This window comes from Arvicanthis niloticus, chromosome 17 (genome assembly GCF_011762505.2).
Source record: "Arvicanthis niloticus isolate mArvNil1 chromosome 17, mArvNil1.pat.X, whole genome shotgun sequence".
Lineage (NCBI taxonomy): Eukaryota > Metazoa > Chordata > Mammalia > Rodentia > Muridae > Arvicanthis > Arvicanthis niloticus.
Genome location: NC_047674.1, coordinates 24,618,027 through 24,640,524, shown reverse-complemented (window position 1 = coordinate 24,640,524; position 22,498 = coordinate 24,618,027). Strand labels below are relative to the sequence as shown.

The 22,498-nt window shown below is 44.5% G+C and overlaps 1 protein-coding gene across 1 annotated transcript in view; it reads left to right on the top strand.

Moving 5' to 3' along the window:
* The first annotated feature begins 1,251 nt into the window (after positions 1 to 1,251).
* Positions 1,252 to 22,498, top strand: part of Nck2 (NCK adaptor protein 2) — a 120,920-nt gene continuing 99,673 nt past the window's right edge. Inside the window, exon 1 of the mRNA XM_034521870.3 lies at positions 1,252 to 1,391. The gene's annotated coding sequence lies outside the window, so the exon portion shown is untranslated. The remainder of the gene's footprint in view (positions 1,392 to 22,498) is intronic.

Sequence of the window (22,498 nt, the reverse complement as noted above, 5' to 3'; positions counted from 1 at the left end):
CTCCCAGTGCCCTAGTGTCAGGCTATGTGCCAGCTACTTTACATAGAAGGCAGGTAAACACCTCATGTGATAAAGCTGAGGAGGCTGTGGAAACACCTGTGTAAGGTGACACAGTTCAGGAAGCCTACAGTCAAAGGCTGCTATGACTACAGTGCCAAGCATCCTCAGGTTACTTAAGCCTGGGAACTTCCTTTAGGGAGGGAGGCAGCTGTCTGGTCACTTAGGGTGAATTGTTTCTGCCTTAATAAGGAGGAACCAAGAGCTAGGGTAGAATCTTATTAACATAAATGTGAGTTGCCCAACCAGAAAACTGAATTTATTTGAATATCAGAGCTTCCTTTGGGGAATCTTGAGTGAAGGAGCTTGGAGAAGAAACATCTGGATTTGGCTGTGTAAGGCATATGTGTTCCTTCCCCCTCGCTCTAGGGTTCTAGCTTTCCGAGTTGGCTTACAGGTTAGCTACTACTCAAGGCCGGGAGAGCAAGGTTTCCTTCTAAAGCTTTCCCAGCCTTCTGTACCAAAGAAGAATTCCTGGGCTCTAATTCCAGGGCGCTGCGGAGGCAGCAGAGGTCGGGTTTCCTCCCCTCACCCCCCCCCAGGAAGTGATCCCGCCTGGGGGCCGGGGGATGGGGGAGGCGATGGAGTAAAAAAGTGTCTGGATGGGAAAGTAAATAAATGCAAGGCAAATAAATAAAGAAAAATACCCACAAGCAATTACTGGGAGGAAGTGACATTTTCATGTAAGTCACTTTTCTGACAGACACCAGGCCTGTTTGGCTGAGAGTGCCGTGGGAATGCTGGGGGGGGAGGGGGGGGATAGGAAGGTCGCTGTTAGAATCCAAGGCACAGCCCGGTGCGGAGACCACCCGGTCTCCTGGGCTGGAAGTGGCACCTCATTCTCCCTTGCGGGCCCCTCCTGTACGGGGGGCCCCAACTCCAATTTAGAGCCAGCTAAGGCTTAAAGCCCGCAGGCGGCGCTTTCCCTGGGCCTGGCCGGGACTCCCAGGTGGGTCCCCCGCCCCGCGTGCGCCGGGCTGGGCCGGCCCCTGGGCGGCGTCACGGCAGCCGGGGAGGAGCGCAGGCGGGGAGCGCGCGGAGGCGGGCGTTGCGCGGGAGGGTCGCCGCCGCGGATCGCAGGCCGGTGCGCGCGGCCGAGCGGGCGGCGGCGGCGGCGGCGGCGGGGACGACGACGCTGGTAGTTGGGAGGGCTCGGCGGCAGGCAGGCTCGGGGCTCCCGGGCCAGCGGGGTCCGCCGGGTCCAATTGCGTCCGCTTGGCGGCGGGAGGAGGGAGCGGTGCAGACAAAGAGCGGCATCTGGGCGGGCGCAGCGCGGCCGCCGCCCCGGGACTCGCGCTGCTGCCCTCCGGCCTCGGCGTGCACCGTGCAGCGAGGTAAGGCGATGGCGGGGGGGAGGACTGCAAACTTGGGCCGGTTGGTAGAGTTGGAAGAGAGGGGCGGGCGGACCGGGGCCGCCCGGGGAGGGCCAGGGAGCGCGTACCCCTGCGCACCCCGCCGGTGCCCTCGGCCCCGCCGCGGCCTGGTGTCCCCGAGCACCCGCACCTCTGATACACACCTTCCTGCGAGCCCTCGCCTCCTTTAACCTCGGGCTGGCGTGGGGGTGGGGCGCCCTCCGCGGGCGGACACCAGGGACCAAAGACCGAAAGCCCTCGGGAACACCAGCAACCCTGGCCTGCGGGCAGGCGTGGGACCGAACCGTGGCCGGGTCGCCGGGCGCGCGTGCCTGGGAAGAATAGCCTGGGATCTGAGGGCCACAGAGCTAGGAAGCTGGAGGCTGCGATGGCCGGGGAGAACTTACTGTATTTAGAACTATTCGTGATCCGGCACAAAGCTGCTGTCACGTTCCATAAAGGAGGTACTTAGCACGGCGCAGGGCGCTTTTGTGCCTGGTTCCAGTCCCTGCGCCCGGTCCCGCATTTCCAAGACTTAAACCTCCTGAGCCAAAGTTTTTCCCAGTTGCTCTGCCCCCTCCCTCAGTTTATTCAGGGCGATTTAAGTAAGTGGTTCTGCACGAATTTGATGTGTGACTTTTAGTGCCCCGATGGCACCTCCCTTTAGAGCACTGTTAGCTTGGCATTGTGCAGAGAGGTTTGATTTGCAAAACGCTGTTATTTATACACAACAACGATTCTCCTGGAAGGTGTGCGCGGGTGGTGGTTAATGGATAGCAGACGTGACTTACAGTAGTATTGTGAACAGCTTGGGGACACAGCTGGGCGCCAAGAGGAGTGGGCCCTGCCACCCTAGCCCATTCAGGTTGTCATCTTTCTCTTTATTTGGCTTTCTTTATTTTGCTAACAGGTATAAGGCCAGTCTTGCCAAGTTTGCGTCTGTGTGTGGGATGAACAGGTCCGAGTTTGGGCTGGAGGTGTATGGGCCTGCTCCTTGGTTGACCCAAAAAGAAACAGCCCATTGGCCAGTGGGCGTGGCTTGCTGGTACCCTCCCTTGGAGACTTCTCTGCTCCTCACCGAATGCAGGCTTTTCTGCAGGGATTTTGAGGAGGAATGAGAATAATTTTGGGTGTGTTTCAAGGCTGGGTTTTTTGGTATAGTTAGCAACTGTGGTTTTCTGGTCTAAAGGTCACTACTTTATCAGAACATCTGAACGGTACTTTGGGCACTCCCTCCATTCACTTTCCAAGTGTTTATAGATACAGACTTAGAAACAGGACTTTCCTGCATGTGCCTGGTTTATGTAGTGAAGGCAGCCAGTGGACACGTGGGGAAGGTGCACTTTAGACAGTTCAGGTTTTACACCTTCTGGTCTTTCCTAAGTGACCACAAGGGACAATCCTACCTTAAAGTTTCTTACCTCCTGGTAGGTTAGTGTAGTTTTGATTGAAGAAGGTAAAGGTCCCAGTGAGCTGAAGCTGAAATGAGAACTTTGCGCAGCTGTAAAGCTTTGAGTTACAGCTCACTTGCTCTCAGCTTCTTAGATGTGCTTGAACCGAGCCCTAGGCCCAGGGTTGGAAGTTGCTATGTGACCTCTGGCCCCTTGACAGCTGATTTGTTCACTAGTAGAGAGACTGACTCTTTTAAAATGGGTAGAGCTTATAAAAGGTAGTTTCCAGCTCCCTGTAGTCTGCTTTCAGTCCATTTCCAGGCTTTCAATTTTGCTTTCCCCACTGGTCCTCGATTCAGTCTTCTTCCTCCCTCTCTGACCCCGTCATATTCCTGACCTCTGTCGTGTACATTGTGGTAATGAACATTCCTAACAAACAGCAGCGCCCAGGTGCTTGAGAAATGTGCTTCCATCCTTGTTAAGTCTCCCCAGATCTCCCCTGTTGGAGCAGACCGGATGACCCCTTGAAAAACAACCGGAGACTCACTGATTGCATAGCGGCCTGGAGTTCTTTATTTGATCATTTGCATTAGTTTAATTTGCCCTGGCAAGACCAGGCTTGGTTGCTCTGTAGGACACACGGGCTTCTAACTGACTGGTTTTCAGTGTGCACTGGGGGCCGACATGGCTTGTGGAAATGATTTTCTGATGTTCAAAATGAGCCTCAGGGACTGAAGAAGTCAAGACTGCTTGTTTGTTGCAAGTGCAGAGCAGTGCAGTGAGCAGCGTTTGGGAAACCTCTAAGCTAACCGTTCTTACAGAAGGACTTGGGAAGCTTCCACTGGAGACTTAGGAAATTAGCTTTCTCGTCCGGAGGGACTTCAAATGTGGCTTTGGGATGTTTGCTCTTTCCTAAAAATGAACGATAGGAACATTTCTCAGGACATAAGTGAAAAAAAAATGATGCCATTTGTGCTGTTATGTGTAAGGCAGGCAGCTCAGAAGGAGGTCAGAGCAGCCTTTTACAACAAGCTATCAGAGGTATGCAGCCCTGGTGAAAAGACTTCATTTCTTTAGGCCATCAGAATAGCGAAGTGTTTAAAAAGACAGACTTACTTTTCAACAATTCAATTTGGACAAATCACAGAGAACATGGTGGTAAAGCCTTCTTAGGGAATCACATCCTCGGCACCCCCATTCCCACCCCACCTCCCTCCCTTTCCCCTAGAGTACACTTCCACCTGAGATTCTCAGTTCTCCAGGCCCTGGCAGTGAAAAATGTTCTTTAGATGGACATAGCAGTGCCATGTTAGGGTCACCATGTTATTTCCATCTTTGACTAGTACCTGTGTGAGTAGCCCAAGAGGGATCTCTTTCCCAGATTCCATGGCTGTCTTAAATTTCATCTTCTTGAAGGACCATTTCTCTCCTGTATTTCACCATCTTCTATCTCAGCTAAGAGGCAATGACTGTGTCCTGGGAAACTTTCTTGGTGGTTTCCTTTGGACACTTGTGCCCTTCTTCCCAGTTGTCTTCATTATTTCTTACCGTGATGTAGGCTGGAAGGTGTTGGTCATACCACTTGATCCACGGGTCCTGTGTGACAACACATTTCTTAACGCATTGTTGATTTCTGGCCTGTGTTGTTGAGGTTGGTGATGAAATCTGATCTTAGTCTCTGTTCAGAGTCACAGCCACCACACCACAACATGCTTGGTCTCTAGGACTTTTGAGACAGTGAGGGAATGTGATCTGGTGGCCTTTATTTGGTAGATTCTCTTGCATGGCAAGTCATTTGTAGTTCTGAAGTGAAACCTAGAAACAAAACCCACAATTTTTTTTTTTTTTTGTATCCCCCTTTACACATCCTGAAGGTAATTCTTTTTGTGCACCTGCGTTGAGACTGCCCTTTGTGGAGCTAAGCAAATCCCACCCCAGAGATCTGTGATGGAACTGCATGGTTTTGGTTAATGTGAGGCATTGTCTTAACTGTATGGTGTCCTCAGACTTGATCCTCTGCTGCAGCTTCCAGAATGCTGGGATTACAGGGGTGTGCTTAGCTTGATGAGTTTTTAATAGACGAGGCTGCCCATTTCGGCCTGATGTGATAGCTCTGGCCAAAACTTTGGTTGTGTTGCTAGGAAGTAGTTACTGTTTGTATTTGGTAATATTTTTAAGAAAAGAAGGTTCGAGTTTACTCAGAATTTAATGCTAGGTTGAAGGTTTGTAACCTGAAAAATCTGATCTGCAAATTTCATAACTTCATTTTTCTGTACAGCTGAACAGCATCCTACAGTGTATGTGACCTTTTTATTATCTGTTCATCTGTCAAAGGCAGTTTGGGCCGTTTCCATGTTGTGAATAGGGTAGGAATAAACATGGCTGAGCAGGTATCTGAGGAGTAGGATGTCTGAGTCCTTCGGGCATGTGCCAAGGAGTGGGTCATATGTTAGATTTATTTTCAGTTGGTGTGCTTTTTGAGGTGTGCTTCATATTGATAGTTTGCACTTACACCAACAGTGAATGAGGATTCTCTTCCTACCACCTCACCAGCATTTGTTTTGTTGATGTAGGCCATTCTGACAACATCGAGATGAAGTCTCAAAGTTGTTTACATTTAAATTTCCCTAATAACTAAGAATGATTAACACTTTTTGAGAAAGCATTCCCAAAATGAAGGCTTTCTGAGCACCAACAGGATAGGATGCCGTAAATGGAATATTCCACCCCTGACCTCGTGACAAATGGTCCAGATTCAAGTGGACTAGAAATACTGAGATCACACTCAGGTGCACATATCAACTATATACGAAACATGTGAATTTCTTGTTTTGACTTGGATGTCATTTCCTTTAAGTGTGACAAATGCAGGGTAGATCAGGGTGGTAGTAAATAACAAATTTATCAGCAGGATAAGCAAATAATTTGCCCAGGAGTTCCAGTCGAGGGTGACATGTACGTGCTGCACATACCTCAAAGGCTGACACACTTCAGGCCCCAGACCTGTTGGATGAGAAACATTGAACCTGTATTGCAATTTCTTCATTTAAAACAGTTGTGGAAATAGGCTAGCCAGTTGTTACCAGAAGACCCAAACGGTCAGATGATGAGATAAGAGTAAGATGTTATTGTAATTTTGTAGTTTACAAAGTACATTTTGCTTGCTCATGTTTAATGTTCTGCATAGAATGACATTTGGGTCTGACAGCTGTGTGAGAAAAATGTCAGGGGTTGCAGATCGTGGGCTTAGGTTGAAGGCTTGTTACTCAGTGCCCTGTCACCTCTCAGAAGGCAGCAGGTTAAGCCACAGGGTTACTGAGTCCCAGAGCATTGTCATAGCCCTTGGGGTGTTGTCTTAGTTATAGTTTCTGTTGCTGTGATGAAACACTATGACCAAAAACAATTGGGGAGGGGAGGGCCTATTTATTTATTTACTTATTTCTGGAGGCAGGAGCTGAGGCAGAGAGCAAGGAGGCGTGCTTCCGCTGGCTTGCTCAGCCTGCTTTCTTCTAGAACCCAGGGTCACAGTACCCCGGTGGCCCCACCCACAGTGACCTGGGCCCTCCCACAGATCTGTACTGTGTCATGTTTCAGGTATGTACAGCTGTGGTTGGGGCGGTTTACATGTGAGGCCCTTGGAAGAAGAACCATTTGTGTGGATGGAGGCAGGCAGGATATGCAGCAGTGACTTTGTGTCCTTGCTTTGTTTTTAGGAGCCAGAGTTGCCTGGAAGGTCTCCTTGTGTCCAGGGTATTCATTCCTGCTTAGTGTGTGTTTTGGTCGGCTTGGTCTTCTGTAGTGGAATGCTGCACTAGGTGACTGAAGCAGTAGCATGAACTTTGTCAGCATTTTGAAAGCAGGAGGACCACGGTTATGTCGTCTGGTGAGGAGGGTTCTTCCTGCTGGCCCTCGTCTTTTTTACTAGCACCTTTGTTTTGTTGTTTGTTTAATTTATTTACTGTAGGTGTATAGAGTAAGGGGTCTCTTCTGGGCCCTTGTCTTCTTAGGAAGAAAGCAGTTCTGTTTAGATAAGGTTCCCATTCTTATTACCACCTTTAACTGTCACCTTCCTCCACTTACAATTTCTTTTAAACGAAATTATATGTTTGTGAACATGTGTGTGTGTCTGTGTGTCTCTATGTAGCTGTATGCATGTGAGTGCTGGTGCCCACAGAGGCCAGAGTGTGTGTTAGATGCCCTGAAGCTGGAGTTAGTCAGTTCTGGGCTGCCTGACATAGGTGCTGAGAACCAAACTTGGCCTCTGTAAGAACAGTCTGAGCTTTTAGCCAGTGAGCATCTCTCCAGCCCCAATATGAGACTGTTGCTTATTTTGGAGATGGAGGACTCACTGTGAATCTCTGGCTGGCCTGAAGCTCACTGTGTAGACCATGTGGCCTCAAACTCACAGGCTATCTGCTTGCCTCTGCCTTCCAAGTGCTGGGATTAAAGGCGTGCACCACCATGCTCAGCTTCAACTATCTTCTTTAATGTTGTGTCCGAATACATTTGGTCTTCAACATCTGTGGTTTTGACCAATTGCAAAACTTTTATCTTTACTAAATATATACAGTTTTTTAAAAAATGTATTTTTCAGTATAGTTTCCATACCATTAATGTTATTGGATGTTTTCATAATCTAAAGTGTATGGGATGAAGATCATAGGTGATACAAAAAGCTTGTGTAAGGTTCCAGAAGTGATGTGAACATCTGAGGATTTGGGAACTCCAGTGGTTCCAGAACCAGTCTTCCATGATACTGATGGGGGATGGTATCATTGTATCATTATTTGGGGGTTAGAGCTTCACTGTATAAATCTGAGGCTACAATTCCATCTGTCACAGTGTATCTTTGTCTTCTCAAATGGCTAGTCTTAGGACATACAGTTGCTTTTCCCACCCAGGTCTGTAATCTGTTTATTTTTCTCTGAGGACAACTGCCAGGGATGGTTTCAGAATAGCTAGAAGTAAAAAGAGACCATCAGCTCATCCATCCAGTCTAGCCCTCAAATCCCATGGCGGGTAAGAAGCATTGGCACTTTGCTTTGAGGCTTCAAGCAGAGTGATTAAAGACAAAAAGGCTTGACTCTGTTCACTATGGACACTTGCCTTCACCATGTGGTTTGGATGTGGGCACTCACTGTGGTTTGTTTGTGTTTTTTCGTCTATGAGGACTCTCATAAATACAGCAGAGAACATGGTGGGTTTTACATGAGAAGGAACTCATTTGCTGATCCCTCGTGAGAGTAAAAGTATGGGGCAGGGTCTCTATGACAGGGCTGTGGTCAGTGAGTGCTCTTCCTGGGATGTGCATGGTGGTATTTGGTGAGATATAGCTTGTACTGTGTGTGTGTTTATGGCCAAGGCTAATCTATTGTTACAGGTGACCACATTGGAGAGTGGGGCTAACCTGTAACCACTCTCTATCCATGTAGGTTTGTTCATTCATGGTTCCTTTGTTGCTTCATTATTTTGGTGTTGTTCATTTGTTTATCCTTTCATTCATTCATTTGTACGAATCATTTATCTTTCCTAATTATTTCTAAAACCACTGTTCTCATCATCCATCCTCTAATCCATCATTGAATTCCCTCTTGTGTCCTCAATCTGGTTATCAACCCTATTGATTCCTCCTCCAAAAGATTGCTTTCACTGACTCTGCTCTGTTCTTTTTTTATTTTGACTTTGACATCAAAACAATGTCCGACAATCCTGCCATCTGTTTTCTCATTCTTTGTGCCCTAACACTCAGTTGAGGCCACCTTCTTGCACTTGGTGACTCTCCACTGCACAGGGATCCATCTCTCAATATGTTCCAAGTCCCTGGTGTTACAGATGTGGACATACACACTCACTGTTGTCTCTGTTCTCCAAACCCCACTCTCTCCTAAGCTACCGCTGTCTGTAACCACATACCCACAGCGGTTTGCTAACTCTGGTCAGGACTTGCTCTTAGACACTGCTGCCCATTGGATCTGTTCAGGGCTAGTTCTAGACTGCTGGGCTTCTGTGTAGCTGTGGTTTTGCATCCAGTGCAGCAGGAGCCTTCCTCTTCTTTATGGGAAGAGAGATTGTCTGCAGAAAGCAGGGTGAGTATGTGCCTTTTAACGCAATGTCTCCCTGTAAATTCCCCTTGAAGCCATTGTTTGTCGGGCAGTGCTATCCCATTGAAATGCCATGTGAGTCACTCACCCATGTGAATGCCAGCCCCAGATGTAACTTTAAATGTGCTCAGGGCTACATTAAAACTGTAAAAAAAAAAAAAAAACCAAGTGTACTGTCATGTTTTTCTTTACCCAGTATAACAAGTTTGATTTACAAACATAATTAATGTGTGATTAGACTTTTTTTTTTTTAAATTTGATGAAGTCTTCAGAATCCAGCATACAAGGTATATTTAACAGTACCTATCTTTTCCTTCTTGGTGCATTACAAATCTTTTAGAAATGTATTTTAATTGTAGAGATTTAAATTGTCAACATAAGTAAGGTTTTACATATTTTTTGATCAGTGCCAAGTACTTAATCTGTATCTAGGTATAGAAGCTAAAATCATGTTTTTGAGTGGTCTCTCACACTTCTGCACGCACGCACACACACACACACACACACACACACACACAACACACACACACACACACACACACACACACACACACACACACACAAACACACATACACACGACCAGACATTGTAATTACTGTTCTAAGAACATTACAGACAATAACTCATTGAATTCTCACAAGACCTGAACACGGCACTTTCTGCCTTTATTCTGGAAAGAAAAAAAAAGGGGGACTGGGTTGGCTGGCTGAGAGCACAGCCACTCAGTGGCTGGTCTAGAACTCCTGTTCTAACCACCACACTCTCTAAGCCAGGCCACCATACCTTTGTTAAGATATGTCCAAAATGCATAAAATGGAACATAAGATTTCATGCTAGTTAAGATTTGAGAAATGGTTGAAAGACAAAACAAAAATCATTGGTGGGGAGTGGAGCTTGGATATGGATTCATTCTGGAAACTACTTATCAGCTCCATTGTGAAGGAGGCTCTGGACTTTGGAAGGACTTAATGAGTAAGACTGCTTCAGTGGCCTTGGGGAAGCAGCTCTGAAGGGTTACACTGTTCTTCTGACTACTCCCCTGTGCCCATCTGACACGTGTGAAGGTCTCGAGGATTTCCAAGTTGGCTTTGGCCTCTTTTCTAGTGATAGAAGGCTGGGTTGCCTCTTAGTCTGCATTCTTGGAAGCAGCTGCTCAGAGTCCCTTTGGGAACTATGACACGGGCTGCCATTCCAGGAGAGTGTGTACTCCAGACCATTCCAGACTTGGCCTTTAGTGTTTGGAGTCTTGGGAAGCCTTTGTCATGAGCAGATGAAAGTGCCTGGAAATGATACAATCTGCCTATGTCTATTGATTTTCCTTCAAGGACGTACCTCAGCTTCATAATGAATGAATTTTGGCTGAGGATTTAAGGATGTCTGTAAGTCAACAAATAGTTCAATTATATCACTTAGGAGCCTGGCTGCAGAAGCATGCTTGCTGTCTTTCCTTTCTTCCTTCTGTCTACTGTGTCCATTTTATGGCTCATCACGTTACAAACTTGTATCAAGCCTGTGTGTGTATGAGGAGGGCCAGTCAGAACTGATAATAAATTGTTCTTATTATTTCATGTGCCGGAAGCCAGCTTGATGTTGATATAAAAACCACAAGCTACTTTAGTATTTTTTAAATTAAAAAAAAAAAACAACAAACAACTTTACTTTCTTTTTTTTTTTTTTTTTTTTTTTTTTTTTAAAGCAAGAAATAAAAGGATTCAGAGAGTTATGTTGGAAAGTTTCCAGAATCTTGGTAGGTGGATCAGTGGATTTAAAGAAACAAACTTAGCAGACTGTAGCAGGATAGATAATACATTGGGTCTTTTCTGTCTGTTCATTTCTCTCTTTCTATGCCTTTGGGATTTCACTTCATTTCTTCAGTCTTGTGTGGTCCTCTGTTCAACCACTGGGCTTTTTCTATGTGGTCTGTTCACCTGGGCGCACACACTACCCTTTATGTCCTTGTTCACAGTCTCCCTAGGATCTGCCTTGCTTGGCTTTATAGATCAACTCTTATCCCTCTGATCAGTCCTCTGCCTTGCCTGGGCAGAACTGAAGCGTGTTTGATGAACTGCCTGTAGGTCAAGAGTCTTGGTGTTCTTTTCAGACTTGATTGTGCCTTGTACCTGATATACTCAGGCATCCAAAGAAAAGCTGATTCTGTCTTCTCTTTTCACAGCTGTGTTTAGTGGGTCAGGGTTCCATGCCTGAGGGAGAAAATATGTTTTAACATCCTGCATATTAGTACATGCATGGCTTCCTACCCATTTTTTGGGATCTGATTTGCTATTAGATTTGGATTGGAAAATAGAGACAATTCACTTTTGCAAATCCAGAATCACTTTTTTTTTCAAGGTTAGTATCTTGAAAAACTTGATGGAGGCTTGAACATCCTTCACCCATGTCTATAAAACTCACTGATTCTCAGCTGAGCAACTCTCCCGTGCTGACATTTAGTAATGCCTGGAGATACTTGTTGTCATGCTTAGGGTACTACAGGTGGCTAGTTGGTACAGGCTGGCTCTTAACATCCTGTAATATCTGCACAGCCAAGAACTAACTGGCTCAGAATACTCATAGTTAATTAGCCTTGGGGTGAATGAATGCAATTTTCTCCACATGTGTGGTTTTTTTTTTTTTTTTTTAGTTAGTGGATCTCACAGTTGCTTTTAGGAGACCAATTTGATTCCTCCATTTTAATCAACATAGTGAAAATAATACATGTTTTGAACTCCTGAACACCATTTGTACATCTGTGCCCTTAAATATGCAGAGGAGACACTTCTGTGTAATTGACTCTTTTTTGGTGTGGAATAATGCTGATGTTTGTCAGTCTGCTTATCTGTGTCCAGTCGGTATGTTTGTACCACATACTTGGGAAGAGCCGATTGTTGCATTGTGACACCTAGCTGAGAGGTGAATAAAGTCCATTGCTCTCAGAATGCCCACTGATGTGGGAGTGTTAGGGGACCCTTAAGCAGTTGCTTAAGCAATGGCTGATCATAAGGTAGCTATCTGTTTTCTTAGAAACTTTACACTGATGATTATCCAGAGAGATGTATTTTGTTATTACCGAAGTTCATGGGCTTGAGGGCTCAACCTGGTTTGTTTTGAGCTGGGCACATGCATTAGTGTTTGAATGTTTGATGTCTGCTTTGTATGGGCCTTACTCTCTTCAAAGAGAGAACACAAATACCACAAATTAGACCTTAGGAAGGAGAAGGAAAGGGAAAATTCTAATTTGGCTGTTAGTTGCTGACTCCCAGCGTCTACACAACTACCGATTAGCTAGCCCAGGATATGATGACTGTCTGAAAAATTTTCCCTTTGTAAATAGGCTCTTTCTTGATCAAGCAGGGGAAAGAAAGGACCCTAGAAATGTGGAGGAGGCTTGCCAGTTGGAGTTTCCTTGTCTTCATAGCTGTCTTGTGTTGTGTTGATTATTTCCTGTCCTGTCCTCTTCCTCTTTTGACCGAATTTCTTATCACCATTCTTCCTGTTCTGTTACCAGGATGCACACCATAGCAACACAGTGAAATGTCCACAGTGAAATGTCAGAGATCTTAAATGTATAGCCTCTCTTTTCTCTAGTCCTATCTCAGGCGGCTGAGGATCCTGTGGAAAGTTAATGGTGACTCTTGGGGAACACTGGGAACTTCTCAAGTTATGTGGGGGCTGACCAGAGGATGTATCTTTTTTGCTGCCTCTAGGCTAGTCAGTGGCATTTCTTCTTGGTGGGTGGGTAGAAGGAATCTTCTGTTGTGAGTTGGATGTTTTGTAGACAGAGAAAGTAGCCAAACTGGCCCGTGGGTTCCCAGCTGTGAATGGGTTTCTGGAGAGCGGCAGTATGGGGATGTTTCTGGAAAGCTGCTGGCCCTGCACTCCACTGTGGCTTGTCTCCTGCCTCTAAGCATCTGCCTTAGGTGGGGGATATTTTGGCTTTTCATTATAATTGGAACTGTATTAAATTATATTATTCTGAACTTGAGTAATAGGTTTATCTCAATTTGAATGTCTTAAAGTCTTGATTCATATGCGGAGTAGAGATTCTTTGCCACTGATTCTTTGCTACTGACTTGGCTAGTTACAGAGTTGCTAGTTACAGAGTTGCTAGTTACAGAGTTGCGCCTCTCCTAATACTGTTTTTGTGTTTTATGAAAGAGGTTGCCACAGTGTTTCATACAGGACTACTGCCTTTGGGGCTTTTATAGTTAGTGTGATGTAGTGCTTGCTTGGTAGAGTGTTTCCTTCAAGAAGCATGAATAAATGATTTAAGTGACAGATACAGGGCCCTGCTTCACTGTGGTAAAGGCTGGAAGTGGCTGGGTGTAGAGGTGACAAATCCTGTTATTCTTCAGATCTCTTCTGTGTGGTGGACTACTGTTGGGATTGTATCTTGAATAAGCAATGTTCACTTAGTGAGTATTTATTGCCCTGTGTGCCAGGGCTGTGGGAGCCAGAGACCTACCTTCAGGGAGCCTGTAAACTACCCTAGAGGGTGGTTTGTGGTTTTTTTTTTTTTTTTTTTTTTTTTTTGGTCTACACTCATTTTGTGTGAGAGGTGACACTACGGAGAGTCTCCTACCCTCCTACCCTCCCTAACACCAACAGAAATGTACTTCCAGTATCTTGGAGAAGGATCAGTCTTTCCCAAGTTCCTTGGAGACAGTAGCTAGAATGGCTGCCTGAGTGCAGTTGTTCCCTGGTGTAGTTGTGGACATCCGTGGCTGCCCCAGCACCCTCATTCTCTCATGTAACTATTTCAGGGACTCTGATGAAAGTCAGACCATTTGTTTGCTCACAGTAGACTCTTGTTTTGGGGTTTGCTAAATCTGTTCTGTTCTTACAATGTAAACTCTGTTTGTTGCTTATTTACTTTAAAAAAAAATCAGTGAAACTTTATTTCAGATTTTAGCTGAATATTGCGTTTAGATAGCATTATTTCCTGTTTTGGTTGATAATGGTATAAGTGCATTAGCTCACATTTTATTTTTGTTTGTTTTTCTGTATGGTTTTTGAGACAGGGTCTCACTATGTAGCCCTGGCTGACCTGGAACTCGATATGCCGACTAGGCTGGCTTGGATCCACCTGCCTTTGCTTCCTGAGCGTGGCAATTAAAGGCCTGGGCCACCACAGCCAGCTCATGCCCATCCCTTTTAATTGAGAGAAGATTATTCAGTCAAATTTCTGGGTTTGTTTGTTTGTTTGTTTGTTTTGTTTTTGTTTTTGTTTTTTTTGGGGGGGAAGCAATGGATGTTGCAGATCAGTCCTGTCCAGCTATGGCAAGGACTTGTGTTTTTTCCTAGGTCTGATTTGGAAAGTACTTCCTTTGAAACTTAAACTGTTTCTTACTCTAGTTTGGATGTTTCTTTTTGCATCAGGGTCCTGAATTTTTGTATTTTCTAAGTGTAGTCTTTCAGACTCCAATTTCTCAATCCAGTGCCCAGATCACAAAGGTGGTCTGTGAGGTATTATAAGACTTTTCCAGAGGTGGACAGATGTCAGCCTTTATTTTTAAGTTCTGATTAGCTGAGGAAAACAAACCAGCATTGCTTTTCAATGTAAATAGGGTCTTGGTTATTTATGCTGAAGCAGCCTTCATTTCCTTTGACATCAGATGCCATGGATTATTGTAAAAAGGCTTTTGTGAAATGCTAGAATTAATTAATGATAGACTGTAATTAAGGCTTCATGTTTCTCTTGAAGTTAATTTGAGAGTAAACCAAGTTTAATTTGGAGATAGGAGGTTTGTGATGGATTAAAGGTAGAACAATACTGGATTCCTGGTTTGGAGCCTTGAGAAAGAGAGACTTTGTATTAAGTCTTCGTTCAGTTTCATTGAAAGTTACAAGTTTGCTTATAGGGTCTATTTATTATTTTATGTATTCAAGCACACACAGTATGTTTTGTCCGATTTCAGTAAGGTAAAAACCTCATTCTGTTTTATTAAGCTGAGCTGTAATGTTCTTTCCCTCCCTCCCTCCCTCCCTCCCTCCCTCCCTCCCTCCCTCCCTTTCTTTCTTTCTTCCTTTCTTCCTTTCTTCTTCTTCTTCTTTTTTTTTTTTTTTGAAAAGTTAGTATAAAACTCAGGACCTAGAGGCCAAGGCCTTGAGCGTACTGGGCAGAGAGAGGCCCTTGCACTGAGCAGTGTCCTCAGGCCTTTTAGTTTCTTGAGTATTGTGATTCACCAGCTTTATCAAAGTACAGTGTGTTGCTGTTCAAAGGCCACCGTGGTATTTTGTACATATGTTTTTATTTTATATTTACATTAGCATGTCCCTCACCCTCCAGTGATCTCCCTGTATAGCACAAGCAAGCTGTGATTTTGCTATGTAGGCCAGGCTTGAACAGGAGATCTTCATGCTAGCTAGAATTAGTTGGATTCCTGGCTTGGGGCCTGAATTACAGGAATCCCGTGGGCTTGAATTACAGGTGTGTACCACCATACCCATCTGTGCATTTAAAAGTATGTTCAGATGACTGAGACATACCCAGCACCACTTTTCCTCACTTCATGGTCTGGCATCGGTATAGGGCCCTAGTCGTATTTAACGATCAGTTAACACACGATGTTAACAAAAGCCTGTGCTATGTTTAGATTTATATAATTAGTTCCTAACATCTGTTTTTCTGTCCCAGGACCCCACATTGCTTTTAATCCTGTCATCTTAGATTCAGCGGTCTGGCGTAGCTTCCAAGGCTGGATTCTGGTAGTTGCAAGCACTTTGGGCAGGGTTTGAGCGTTGTTTCCTTCCCTCATGATAAGACTGGGCTCTCTAGCAGAGAGTTGAAAGCTCTGTTCCCTTCCTATCACAGGTGCTGCCCTGTTACATTTTTGTTGCTGTGGTAAAATATCCTGACAAAAACCAACTTCGGGGGGGTGGGAGATGTATTTTAGTTCTGACTCTAAGTCATAATTCTTCATTTTGGGAGAGTCAAGGCTGGGACTTGAAGCAGTACGTCACATCCCCAGGAGAGCAGAGAATCAGTTCATGAGTGCTTTCTGCACAGCACACTGATTTCTCACTGAGGTTCAGGGCCCCGTCATGAAGTGGTGCTGCACTCATTCAGGGTGGGGATCTCAAGCCAATTAAGGAAAATCTCCCACAGATTTGCTTACAGACCAAACTGTCTAAGCAGTCCCTGCCTGAGACTCTCTACCCAGGTGGTTTTAGATTGTATCAAGTTGACAGTTACATACTGTCAGCATAGTTTGCAACTGTATGCTAACCTTGCCACTGCTAACTGTATGCTAACTGGTTGAGAGACAGTTTTCTCTAATGTTGAGTTTTTTTTCCTTCTTTCCATCTCTGGTCTTTGGGAAAAGTCAGTTCTTCCAACTGGAGTGGTTGTCTCTACAGTAGCTGCTCGGAACTCTTCACGGGAGATGACGTTCTCCTCGCAGGAGACAATTTCAGCGGCCATGGAAGGCATGGCAACATGGCTCCTTGGCACTGTGGTGGAGGAGGCGATAGGGTGGTTCTTTAGCATAGTTCTAGAATATGGTTTCCGGGTATGGAGAAAAAGAAATTCTCTGGGCCTGCTTTGGACTTAATGACTCATTCTTCTGAGACAGATGGGGCAGAGATCTGGTGAGATGAGTTTCCCAGGTGATTCCGGTCTGTATGGGAAGTCGAGGGCCTCTGCTATGGCTTAGCATCTGAGCCCGTCTCATAACTTTGCTTGTGTGGAGCCCGGTGCTGCTGTGTGTTCTGAGTCTTAAATTCTCACAGTGTGTGCTGGCTAGTCTTAGGTCAACTTGACACAAGGAGTTATCTTCAGATAGCTTCAGTAGGAGGGACTCTCAACTGAGACAAAGCTTTCATAAAATCCAGCTGTAGGGCATTTTATTAATTAGCGATTGACGGCGAGGGCAGAGCCTGTTGTGGGTGATGGCTATCCCTGGGCTGGTGGTCCTGGGTTCTAAAACAACGCAGTATGAGCAAGCCAGTAAGCAGCACCCCTCCATGGCCTTTGCATAAGTTCCTATTTCCAGGTTCCTGTTTGAGTTCTTGCCCTGACTTCCATCAGTGATAAACAGCGATACGGAAGTGTAAGCCGAAGAAACCCTTTCCTCCCCACTTACTCTTTAGTCATGGTGTTTCATGGCAGCAATAGAAAGACACCCCCCCAGTTTCTACCACCTTGGTCTGGCTCCCTTTATATGAACCTGTGCCTCTTCTTTCCAGATAGCTTCACTTCTCAGTTTAATGGTTTCAGATTTGCAGTAGAGGAAGAAATGAATGACATTTCTGAGACCTACTGTGGGAAGGGCTGGGCCAAGGAAGGGAAACTTAGCGAAGACTGTCAGAAACTTTTGTTTCAAGGGAGGGAGGGAACCTAGACCCCATGTAGTCTGTGTTCAAGTAAGTCAAACCCCTAACAAGTCTTTAGTTTGAGCCTTATCCAGAGGCTATGCTTGAGATAGTTTTACAGCTCTCAGGCATATCCCTTGGTTGAAGTAGGCTGACCATGACCAAAAATGGTTCTGCAAACAAGGGTCTTGGGTATTGCTGTGGAGGCTCTGGGTAGGAATAGGGTGGGCACAGTGATCCAAATTCAATGTTGACACCAGGCACCCCCAGACATAGAGCTGGCTGGCTATATGATGTATTAGGCTACTCTGAGCTTGTGCTAGCTTCCTTTCCTAGCCAGCCTGCTGAGCCAGGGTAGTCTCCTGTCTCAGTGCTGTGGGAGCCTTTAAGTGTGCTTTGGGCAGTAGTAGGCTCAGAAGCTGGCTTGGGAAACATCTTGAAGACAGTCTTTTCCTCTCTTGGCTTTCTGATATGACGCTCTAGAGCACCTTTTTTTGTTGTTGTTTATTTTTTGTTTGTTTTGTTTTTGAGGGAGAAGAGTGCTTGGCAATTCTCTTGAGTGTCTACAAGGTCATAGTTAAGGCCTGTAAATTCTGGTTCTCATTATTCTCCAGTAGTGATATCCTTTGAGTATGAGGTCAGGAAACAAGTTAGTCTCTGCATCTCCAAAATGACAGAGGTTACAGAACCTCATTGCATCCATTTATGTGACTATAACTTATGACACTGTGTTTGTATATTAAAATGACTAAATATAAATTTAGTGATGTTTTTGAACTTGCTGTCTTTTCAATCTGTGCTTCTGTTGTAGTTGATATACATTTTGATCTGTAGATATCACACACACACACACACACACACACTGCAGAGAGAAAGAGAGAGAGAGAGAGAGAGAGAGAGAGAGAGAGAGAGAGAGAGAGAGAGAGACTTTTTTTAAACAGGATCTCACTGATTTACTAGCATAGGATTCAAACTCGTGGTCTCCAGTGATCTTCTCAAGTACTAAAATTACAGGTACATGCCACTGTATCTAGCTACATCTCTGGTGTTATTTATTTAGTTTTTATTTTATTTATCTATTATTTGAAACAAGTTCTTTCTATGCAGCTCAGGCCAGTTATGTAGATGAGGCTTGAACTCACAGAATTCCGCCTGCTTCGGCCTCCCAGGTGCTGGTATTAAAGGTATGAGTTGTCATACTTAGTTCTGTCTGAGTTTTTCTTGAAGAAAGATTAGTACTAGTTAGAGATTACAGATAGGAATTTCAGTGGCTTTGTGTGATTGTCACTTGACTCCATGACATTTATGGGGCTGGGGATATTCAGGGCTGGCTTGTCACAAAGCTGGTACAAGCATCAGATGCCTTTGAGACTGGGACTGAGCCAGGGGTTTCCATTATATCTCCTTCATTCAAACTCAGGGAGGCCTGGCTTGAGGGTGTAGCTCTGGGACATACTGAGCAAGTGTCAGACTGTGAGCTCACCTATACTTAGGAGTCATCTCAAATCTGCAGTTCAGAAATTCTCTTTTCTGAAGAGGGGCTTGTTTTTGCTCCAGCCTTGAGTTTGAGATCTAAATCAGACAGTGGGAGTCAGAGCTGATATTGTATAAAGTTCAGAATTATTTCTTAGAGAAGACTTAGCCTATCCATACCCCTCTGCTGATAACTTCACAGGAGTTTTTGGACTTGTGATGAAAAACAAAAACAAAACCAGGCATTTTAATTTTTATCAGCTTTTAGTTCATATATAGTATTTCCTGTAATCGTGGCAGCTTTTATTCATATATAGTATTTCCTGTAAGTGTGACTGTAGTGGCACAATCCACAGCCTTTGTAATTACCAGAGAAATAACAGGAATTTCCCTGTGATCCTATATGGTTGTATGCTGAAGGTGGATTCCTTTCTGCTTTCCTTTGATTTCCTGTTAGATCTGCAGTGTATCTTGCTGTTCTTTGTGTGCCTAAAAGAAGCCCCAAGATGACCTGTGATCATATCCTAAAATTAGTTTGGAATACTGAGTTAATAACTTATGATTATTTAAATTGTCTAAAACCAAAACCATTTAAAACCTGAAAGACTGTTGAAAAAGTCTCCAGGCCTCATGTTTTGCCCCTAGAAAAAGGGGACATGGCATAGAAGGACAGACCTGGCTGGGACAAACATGATTCTACCTTCTGATGATGTCCTTGCCACTGGCCAGAGACAGTCTACCTAGGCCTTGCAGGAAAGTAACTCAATTTTGTTACCTAACAGAATTCTTTCCAGCCTTGCAATGTGTCACCTACTTTCAAGTATATGCTGTTTCTTGGCTTAAAACGCTAATGTAAATTTATTTTGTTTAAGTGGTAGTTTTATTATGTTCTGAAAGTTGGGTTGGGGCCTTACAGCCTTGTGATGATGTCTAGGAACAGAAAAATATCAGTATCTTTAAAAGATCTCAGACATTAAATAAAGGCTTTCTGGTTCTTTGGTGTTCTGTGGCAACGAAGCCCTTGACCTGTGTTTAAAGAAAAATGCTGTGAAAATTCAGTGATAAGAATTGGCACACACATTGCTTGCACTGGGCTTCCGTGGGTGCAGCACTGTAAATTCCAGGGGTGAGAAACTTCCTTTAGTGATGCCTCAAAGGTGCCTTCTCAAAGCACCACTGCTGCAGCAGTCGGAGCTGATATTTGTTGAGTACTTAACAGGGCTGAGCATTTCAGACCTGTTGTCTAATTTGTTCCTCTCTACAGCCCTACTCCTCCTTTAACAGATGAAGAGGCCGGTTTGAAGAAGCTAAGCAATTTATCCAAGTGTTAGTCTTGGCAGCTTTACTCGGGAGCCTTTTCCTGTGGGTGTGTTCTATTTGCACGCCTCTGCCATGATGCTTGGCTTGGTGTTGGCTACAGTCACGATGGGATGTGTGGAAGACATTCGTAATTATTTTAGCCATGCAGTTTGAGTGGACATGCTCCCCTGTCTGTGGCTGTGAGTTTTATGTGTTTACCCATGGCTACCCTCCCAGGGCTGCTGCTTCAGGGTTCGAGCACAGAGCACAGGTGAAGCTGCCTCAGAATCTAATAGCCATTCCTGTCTGTCTGGGAAAGAAACCAGTTCTGGTTGTCTAAAGAGAAGTTACCAGCTTTGCCAGGCAAAAAGATCTGTAGGTGCAAACAGAACTCCAGATATTTTATTGAGACCCAGATTCTTCCCTTTTCTTTCCCTCCTTCCCTTCTTTTCTTTCTTTCTTTCTTTCTTTCTTTCTTACTTACTTATTTATATATTTATTTAAGCATTGCTTTGGCTAGAACCGACGGCCCCAGGTATGCTAGGCAAGAGCTCTACCACTGAACCACACACCTAGCCCAAGGCCTTGATTTTTGAGACATAGGGGTTTTTTTTTTTCTTCTTTTTTTTTTTGGCACTTTTTATTTATTTGCTTTCTGTGGTATGGGTTTCTTTGAATGGTAAGGATGACATACTAACTTTATTCTTCTTTACTGAGTGCATGTCTTTATTGTTCTCATTTTTAAAAATGTGTTGTTGCCAAGATGAGCAGAACAGACTCCTCAGGAGAGTTGTGAAGAAGAATCCCCACCTTGTAGACTCACTGTTCTCTGCTTCCTGTCGGTAGCCTTTGTATCTGTGACCACTGTGTATAAGTGTGTAGTCTTCTCAGTACACACATCTCTTCACCTCACTGCTAAATCTCTGTAGTGTTTGTTCCTGTTAGTGTAAGATAAAGGCCTATTCCTGTGCAAGCTGTCTATAGAATTAGACATTTAAGCTTTCACTCCAGTAGATCCGATGTCTCCATATATTTCTCTGCAGCAGAATCCCTTTCTTGGCATAAATTTTAAGAGGAGATTGCAGAGTTTCATGGTATGGTTGTCTTATGGCTCATGATTCATTTTGCTGTGATGTGCCATAAGAGTCATACCAGTTTTCAGCAGCCTAGCTCTATTACCCAGGCTGTGCTGCCTTGGAAGTCGGAGTGTTAATGGCCCCTCCAGGACAGCATCAGAGTTCATCTCCCCCAGAGAATGATCTTGTCTCAGAATGATTAATAACAACACTGCTGCTATTTTCAGCCAGCTACGATTTGTCCACTCCCTGACTCTGTATTTTTAGAATTGGTTTCCTCTTAAGCCGTTCTTGAATTTCAGAGGTGGTACTCACTCAGACTTACTGACTTAGCCTTGCCTCTTGTTGGTCCTCATGGCCAGACCTACTGCTTGTTTACATGCGTATGGCCCATTCTTTGAAGGTACTTCCTGATAGCAGATGAATCACGCTTAGCCTTGGCATGTCCTTTTCTTTTAAGAGTGACGGTCGCTCTTGTTGGTAGGTTGTTCATTGGAGCCATATTAGGCGCACAGAGTTAATGGTAGAGTTGCATTATTAAGCTTTTAGTCAGCGGCCAGATGAAAGGGGACCGGGGTGTTTCTTTGTTCAGTAACCCATTTGCTACACACAAACATCACCTAATGGTGGGGGTGTGTTTGAGAAATCTGTCATGTGATTCATGTCACAAACCTAAATGGTACAGGAATACCAGACAGCCATGTTACACACCTAGAAGGTGTGGACATGTGTGCGTGCCTTCTCTTGTTTGTAGTCATGATAGCAGCAATACAAGATTAAATTAAGCACAAGAGAACATGAGGCAATCTGGAGACACAGTAAGCTTCAAGTATTTAAGACAGCAGAGTGGTTATAGTTTTATGTATATGTAAAATATCTATGCTATGGGCAGTCATTGATTTATCATCAAGTGCAATGTCCTGCATACAATTGCACATGCACTTACATGGGACTGGTGGCACAGTGGATGTGTCCCATCAGCATCAATGCCAGGGTGGCTGTGATATTACCAGCCTGTAGGATGTTTTGTGTTTCATTGTCCCCCAAGAACCGTCATAACTTACATGATTTGTCAATGACTGAAATTTTATTATGTGGCACATGATTGTATTTTCTGTCCGTTTGTCATGCCTGAAACAGGCAGCTAGCTTACCAGAGGTACTATTTAGATTCTAAGTTTTAAAAGAAGGTGTGTTTTGAATGGATGTCTTTGTTGGCATGTGTATTGGATGTGCTGTGTCCAGACTCACAGAGATAATAGACTGTATTTTCAGCTGCTATGTGTGTACTGTTTATTATGCAGTGTCAGGTGACTAATACAGTACACCAGAGTCGCCTGTTTTTATTACTTCTTGGTCAGCATCTGCTACCAAGCATGACTCCCCAAAATTACTATTCTAATTCTTCATGAGGTTTTTATGGTGTTTCCCCTAATTTT